This window comes from Pseudophryne corroboree, chromosome 4, assembly GCF_028390025.1.
Source record: "Pseudophryne corroboree isolate aPseCor3 chromosome 4, aPseCor3.hap2, whole genome shotgun sequence".
NCBI classification, from domain to species: domain Eukaryota; kingdom Metazoa; phylum Chordata; class Amphibia; order Anura; family Myobatrachidae; genus Pseudophryne; species Pseudophryne corroboree.
The window spans coordinates 535,649,828-535,658,342 of NC_086447.1; positions in this window are offsets into that span (position 1 = coordinate 535,649,828).

Consider the following 8,515-nt stretch of genomic DNA (forward strand, 5'->3'; position numbering starts at 1 on the left):
CTTTTTACAGTCTATTTTGATTGCTTCCATTTTTGTAGATGGGTGGTCTGTCATTACGTGATTCAATATCATCATATTCCTCCATTTCTCGAGCGTCACTTTCTGCTGTGGTAGCTGGTTTGGCTTTTTGTTTTTTTCTTTTTCTTTGCAGCTTGTGCTTAAGTTTTTTCCGATGAACATGAAATACAAAATAAAAGCAGCTTGATCAGTACATAGCATAATAAGCATATCCCAGCTACTTTGGCTATTAGTACCACAATTCCCATCAGCCATCCCCGTATACCTTTAAACCAGTTTGCAGGGTTTAACCAACCGAAATCCCACTTTCCCCACATCCATGATGATTCCTCTACCTTTTTTACAAACTGCTGTTTTATATCTTCTATTTCCTGCATTTTTCCTTACTGCCCTCCTGCTTCTCTTATGCCTGACTTCTAACAGCCATGCCCATTCTTTACTCTTATGCAGGGAGGGCCTTGTCCAACATCCAGTCATACATGACCATTTAAAACTGTTTTTCTGGGCAACACTTCCAACATATCTAGGGGGAGGGGGACCAACCTTTGGCGCTACTGGTTAATACTCAGAAATAGTGGTTTATTTAAAATACAGTTTTCTGCAAAAAAATATATAGTGAAATTCTGTTGTCAAATTGAGGTATGTATAGTTATGCACAGTGTATATATGGGTGTAATAGATATTAACGGAGGCAATGGGATGTGTCTAAATAAAGCTTGTTTAATATGGTAATAATTCTTTAAAAATTCTTTAAAAAATTACAATCTTGATTTAAACCTTTTTGCTTTAGCGCGCTCTTTTTGTTATTATCACTAGCATGCAGTGAGAATAGGAATGAAATATAATAAAATAAGGCTAAAATACATTTGTATTAAACATGTAATAAACAAATACACTTTGTATACGATTCAAAAAGTAATGGAGACCGGTCTCCTGCTCTTTAAGGCAATGGTGGCTTGTTATGTATAAATTCCGGCAGGGCAGACTATGTCCGCAAAAGGTCAGTTTTTTACTGAATTCCTGATAGTCCGTGATTGCAGGTTAGAGTAAAAAGTGCTTCGTTTTCAGGTGAAAAAAGTTTTTATGAATCGCTTACGTGTCTTCACCCTGTTCAGGGCTGAGGGGTCCGTGTGTGTCCTTTGGTGCTGCAGGTGTCTTTCTCCATAGCCGCGGTTTGTTACAGGCGCCTGTAACCCCGGTTCTCTTGGTGTTTCCTCGCCGGCGTCTTCCAGGAAGTCGGGATCTCCGGGTTTCGGGTGAAAGAAGGGGGCGTGATATTTTGTGCAGATAAGAAAAATAATATAATTTCTAATTAGATGTTTAAACGGACAGTACAGTAGTATTATAGAGAATAGTTTATAATATTGGTATTTATAGCAGGGCATATAAACTATTCTCTATAATACTACTGTACTGTCCGTTTAAACATCTAATTAGAAATTATATTATTTTTCTTATCTGCACAAAATATCATTTATTTATCTTTTTCTAGCATATTTTATATTTTATATTCTTATCTGTATATAATTTTAAATCATCTTTTCTCCGTCTTTTTATATCCTTTCCTTTATATAAAAGCCGTCCATATAGCAAGCACATTCCGAACTCCTCTGTGGAAGATAATAGCAACTTCACACAAAGGCTTATTAGACACTATGTTTCAGGAAAGTAGAATGTATCAAAAACCTGCTCCTCTTCTTTTTATTCCGTCTTTTGATGTAACAAAGCATTATATATGAAAAGATAAAGACAGAAATAGACTATCACCATTGCTAATCAAACTAAAGATAGAACTTTAAACAAACAGCCGTTTTTTAAAACAAAAATGTTATCTGCTCTGATTGAAAAGAAACCATCACGGACCAATTACAGCAAACTCAATACTATTTAAGAGAGCCCGAGACACACGTCACCACACTGTCCCTGACGAAGCACGGCACCATTGGCCGGGTGAAACGCGTTGGACCACGCCCCCTTCTTTCACCCGAAACCCGGAGATCCCGACTTCCTGGAAGACGCCGGCGAGGAAACACCAAGAGAACCGGGGTTACAGGCGCCTGTAACAAACCGCGGCTACGGAGAAAGACACCTGCAGCACCAAAGGACACACACGGACCCCTCAGCCCTGAACAGGGTGAAGACACGTAAGCGATTCATAAAAACTTTTTTCACCTGAAAACGAAGCACTTTTTACTTTAACCTGCAATCACGGACTATCAGGAATTCAGTAAAAAACGGACCTTTTGCGGACATAGTCTGCCCTGCCGGAATTTATACATAACAAGCTACCATTGCCTTAAAGAGCAGGAGACCGGTCTCCATTACTTTTTGAATCGTATACAAAGTGTATTTGTTTATTACATGTTTAATACAAATGTATTTTAGCCTTATTTTATTATATTTCATTCCTATTCTCACTGCATGCTAGTGATAATAACAAAAAGAGCGCGCTAAAGCAAAAAGGTTTAAATCAAGATTGTCATTTTTTAAAGAATTTTTAAAGAATTATTACCATATTAAACAAGCTTTATTTAGACACATCCCATTGCCTCCGTTAATATCTATTACACCCATATATACACTGTGCATAACTATACATACCTCAATTTGACAACAGAATTTCACTATATATTTTTTTGCAGAAAACTGTATTTTAAATAAACCACTATTTCTGAGTATTATAGCGCCAAAGGTTGGTCCCCCTCCCCCTAGATATCGTAAAACAAGGAAACAACCGAAAAGAGTTTCCTATTCTAACCTGGGCTGCTCGGATACTCAAACACACAAGTAAACATTTTCGGGAGCGCAGAGCACACCCCCAGCAACACTTCCAACATGTCTGTACCCTTGCAAAGTGTTTTCCCCATGTACTGTAATCAAATTTACATTTAGTCTGACATTCCATTGCTTTTTCCATTGGTTCCTGTCCACACTCACACAAACATTTATCCCTGCCTTCCATTTTTGCACACGGGGGTATAAGCCACACGGCATATCTTTCTTACACTTCAGGGGTATTTATTCATGGTTACAGGGTATTTTTCCGTACTTATCTCAGGGGCTGGAGTAGGGCCTTGACTTACAGGCGTGTTTACCAAATGTACAGTAAATACAATTGCAACAACCAACATTGCGGATGCCAAATAACCCCCCACAGGGACCTATCAGGCTTAGGTCCAAGTAAATTCATAGTTATTACTTTCCTGGGGGTTTAATAGTGATCTTGGTCTTTTTTGCAGTGCGATGCATGCACCCACGCGTCTCGACCCTCGAGTTTCACTGAGGTGGGGTCACTAGCAACACTTGGAAAGGACCATCATATCTGATCTCAAGTGCTCCTCTCACGTGTTTCTTTAGGTAGACCCAATCGCCAATCAGGATGCTGTGTGGTTCAAGATCAGCTCTTTCAGGTCCTGAGGATAAAACTTGAGAATGTATTTCAGTTAGGTGTTCATTCAACTGCTTTATATACTCTGTCATATTTCCATGTTTATGCTGCAGTTCCTGGGGCAAATAACACCCTGTCTTGGGTTTTGTCCCAAATAAAATTTCATAAGGTGAGTACCCTGTTTCCTTGCCTGGTGTTGTTCTAACTGCAAACAATGCTAAGGGCAAGCACTCTACCTATGCTTTCCCTGTCTCTTGCATGGCCTTTTGTATTTTAAGCTTTAGGGTCCCATTCAGACATTCCATTACTTCTGGAACCCCAAATCTGCACACTATTTCTGCTATTATTTTTCTTGCAGTAGAGATAGCATTTGCTTTTGCTACCGGACCCGCCTCTGGCCACCTGCTAAAAATGTCTGTGCAGGTTAGAACATATTCATATGTTCCATGCTTTGGCATGTGTATATAGTCAATGGAAAGGGAAATAAGCTTGTGGTGTCTGTCCAAGGCTTGTCCTTGTTCTTCTTCCTGGATTGTTCTCTGCACATATCCAGCATTGATCCGTGACGTTTTTTTCTGCCACATAGAATCCTGGTGCTATCCAATGGTCCTGTACCAGCCTTGTCATTTGTTCTTTTCCCTTGTGATCTGATCCATGGGATACATGTAGCATAGGTGGGTATAGTGCTCTAGACAGGCACCATTTATCTTCTTTCTTCCATAAACCTAAACAGGTTGCTTTGGCTCCCATCTTTTCCCATGTCTTGTGTTCTGCTTTTGCTTGTTCTTGTAGCTTGATGAGAGTTTTTATGTTCACTTCTTCTGCTTCTTCCTGAACATAAATGGCTGGTTCATGTTTGTTCTTTAGGGCTGCCTTTCTTGCTTCTGCATCTGCATATGCATTTCCTCTACTTTCTTCTGTTTCTTCCTTGGTGTGTACCTTGGTCTTTATGACTGCCATTTGTTTGGGCAGTTTCAATGCTCTTGTTAGTCTTTGTATTAGATGCCCATTCTTTATAGGTTTACCTGCTGCTGTAAGGAAGCTTCTGTTCTTCCAGACTTCATGGGGAGAAAGAATTGCATACCCTGCCACCCTATACCCATGAACATAGTAGCTAGAACCATCGGTAAAAAATAAAAAATTTGGATTATGTATTGGTTTGTCATCAATCTTCCAATCTGGCTGTATTTCTTCCTCCATGAGGGCTATACAGTCATGTTCTTGTCCCGGGTATGGTTCTGTTCTTTCCTCTGGCTGTACTTCTTCATCTTTCCCTCCTTTTGAACCGTCAGGTTCATCTTTAAGAGGTAGTAAAGTTGCAGGGTTGAGAGTGGTACATCTCTTAATAGTAAGGTTGCTTGCTGATAGAAGGGCTACTTCATATTTTGTCAGCCTTGCTGTGCTGAGATGTCTTGTAGATGCCTGTTGCAGTATATCTGTGACTGCATGTGGAACTTGTATGGTAAGTGGATGATCTAACACAACATCTGCACATTTGTCCTTTAGGATGGCTGCAGCCGCTACTGACCTTATGCAGGTTGGTGATCCTTGCATCACTCCATCCAGTGAGTGCTGAGTAGTAAGCCACAGGATGCTGCTTGTGTCCATGCTCCTGCATCAGGACTCCTGCAGCATGTCCTCTGTGTTCATGGCAGAACAAGGTAAAGGTCTTTGTATAGTCTGGGAGTCCCAGGGCTGGAGCTGACCATATGGCTTCCTTAATCTGCTTAACTGCCACCCATTGTGTCTCTTGCTCTTCTTGGGAGTTTGTAGCAGTCTTCTTGGTGGCATTATACAGTGGTTGCATAAGGGCTGAGGTTCCTGGTATCCAGTCCCTGACATAAGACACTAGCCCCAGGAAAGCCCTTTTCTGTGTTAAAGTCTGTGGATTTGGGGCATCCAGTATGACTTTTATTATTTCTGTTGTAAGATGGCGCATTCCCTGGGAGATGCAGTGACCTAGGAATATTACCTTCTTTTGGGCAAACTGTAACTTGGCTTGTGTCACTCTACAGTCTTCATCTGCGAGAAACTTCAGCAATGATATTGTTTCTTCTTCACACTGCTGTTTAGTGTCAGTTGCTAGCAGCAGGTCATCTGCATATTGCAGTAGTTGAGTGTCTGGATACCTGGGTCCCCATTTCTTCAAAACTGTTGTCATGGCTTCAGTAAATTCAGATGGGCTGGTTGCCCCTCCTTGAGGTAGTCTTGTCCAGCAGTATTGTTGTCCATCATGTGAAAAGGCCAATAACAGCTGTGAGTCTTCTGTAATGGGAACTGAGAAAAATGCGTTTGCTAAGTCCAGTACCAAGAACCATCGGGCTTCTGGACTTATTGTGTTCAATAAAGTGTGTGGATTAGGTACCATTGGGGTTGGAATGATCAATCTCTTGTTAATCTCTCTTAAATACCATCTTGTAGTTTGCTATTCCTTTATCTTCCGGAGTGGCCTTCTTTTTCACAGGGAACAGAGGTGTGCTATAGGGAGACTTGCACTTCTTTATGATACCTAATTCCAGCATATCTTTAATCTGTACCCCTATGGCTGCTGTCTGTTCCTTGTTTAAGGGGTACTGTTTTATAGTTACTGGTACAGTTCCTGGTTTGATTGATAGCTTCACAGGTTGGGCCTTCATGGTTCCCACATCTCTTTCCTTTGCCCATACCTTGTCTGGAACTCCCCATCCTCGCCAGGTTTTAATTTATTCTGGGGTTTCTTCTTCATCCTTCTGTGGTGGTTGCTAGAAATATCTGTACAGCGGCTTGCACTTGATCATAGTCTGTGGGTGATAGTGCTGTCTTGAATATCACCTTGTTCCCTCTGTACAGAATACTTGCTTGTAGTTTCTGCAGCAAATCTGTTCCCAGCAAGTTGACTGGGCAGGTGGGAGATACTAGGAACTCTACTGGGATTTCATGTGGATGTCCTTGTACTTGTTCATTGAGGATCCTAGTTTTCCTCAGCTGGATCTTTTCTCCACTTAATCCCTTTGCTATCACTGGTTTTCCTGTAATGAGGTGTGCTGGTACTTCTTCCTGTCTTATAACTGATTGGCTTGCCCCAGTATCAAGCAGGCAGGAAACATTTTCACCCGTTGGCAGTTTGACTTTAATAAACCCATCTTCAATTCTGTCGGGGGGGTTCATCGGGAGTATCACTGGTACTGGGGTGCCGGGACTTCAGTCTGACTTATCCTTGGGGGCTTGATTGCCCCTTTTCTCTATCCAACTCTTATATGTGCGAAAGTCTCTTTTGAAGTGTCCTGGTTTCTTGCATCAGAAGCATTTTCCCGATTCGGGCTTGATCATGGCTCTTCCTTCCCCTTCTAATTTTTTTCTTTGAGCCTTCTCCTGTGACCAGGTAGACAGTTTTGGGTTTGGCTGCCTTTTTCTCCTTTTCTTCCTTTTCCAGATCTTCTAAGGCCTCTACCATATCCAGAATTTGATCCATAGGTGTAGACCTATATGCAGGAGTACTAGTAATTAATTTCTGTTTTAGACTTGGTCTTAAACCTTCCAATACTCGGTATCTGACCATCCTTTCTCCTGCTTCTGCTTCTGGGTCCAAACCTTCATTTCGGACCATATCCTTAATTTTACAGAGGTAACTTCTAAACGGTTGTTCTCCTTGTGGTCCAATGGCTTCTGGATACCTTTGATTTCTTAAATAACACCATCTCCTTAGGCGTGCCACAAATTGTGATCCACTGGCTATAGTTTTCCTTTGTGCTTCTAGTACATCTTCTATCTGTTCATGATAATCAGTGGCTTGATGAGCTGCCATATCCTTAATCTGTCTTAAGGTGGGTACACACTAACAGATATATCTGCAGATCAATCCGATGGACGGATCGGGCAGTGTGTTCAGCATACACACTGCCCGATCCGTCGGGGACTGACGTCATGAACTGGGCGGGCGTGTACACACGCCCGCCCAGTTCACCTGTCAATCACCGCCGGCCGCCGCAGCATGTGTACGGGCGGTCGGTCGACCGCCCCGTACACACACAGCGACGCGCCAATATATCGGTAGATATATTGACCGTCGGCTATGCTGCGCGGCCGACGCGATACGTCTGTGAATGACGGAGTTCACAGACGTATCGGCCGTACACACTGGCCGACGGTCCCGCGATATATCGGCCGATCAGGAGAACGGCCGATATATCGACCAGTGTGTACGGGCCTTGAGATCACCCTCTGCTAATTTATTTTTACATATTTGTTCCACATCTACCCATGCTGCGGAATGTAAATTACACATAGTCTCCATATATAACCCAAACCGTCCTGGCTGTTTGTAGGGATCTGGGCTATCTTTTATTATGGCTGTAACTTCCATTACTGAAAAAGGGCTATGCTGTTCTCTTGTAAGAAACTGTGGTCTAAAATTATTCTGTCCTCCTTGAACATATCCCTCCTCATCCGCTAATATAGGCTGTCCTCCTCTTGGATTGACATAGGCATAGGTACGTACTGGGTAACAAGCAGGAACATCTAAGTTTTCTGATGCATCTTCTTCCTCAATTTCATGCATCTGTAGAGTTCAATTTTCTGCTTCAGTGTAAAATACATTTCTTGTTCCCAGTCTCCCCTTTCTCAGTTTTCTTTTGTCTTTATGAGACAATGGGGATCCTGAATGCATTTCCCCTTGACCGGGTAGGTTGTACGGTTTCAGTCTATTTATCATTAATGGAGTTCTGTGGCCTGTTCCTATCTGGGGTGTACAGTTGGGACAGGTCATCCTCTCTGGTTCCAACAAAGATGCACATTGGGGACATTTAGTTAAATCAGGGTACTGGTTCCATACTATAGGAGGTTGCCCTGGGGTTCCCAGATTTGCGGGGTAAGGGGGTGGATCTGTGACTAGTGTGGCTACTGGGACTAGTGCTACAGGTGGAGGAGGGGGCGGATTGGGAATAACTGTCACATTATGGCCCTGGTTCATTCCTGTAGTTGCCAAACAGACCGTCATATGCTGGTCATCTTCCCTTTGCTTCTTTTTCCTCTCCTTCTCTTCCTCCCATTTTTCACTTGCTGTTAGCCAAATGTAGACCTGATCCCCTTTCTTGCGTTTTTCTATCCATTCCCTGTTTTACAGATTCTAAA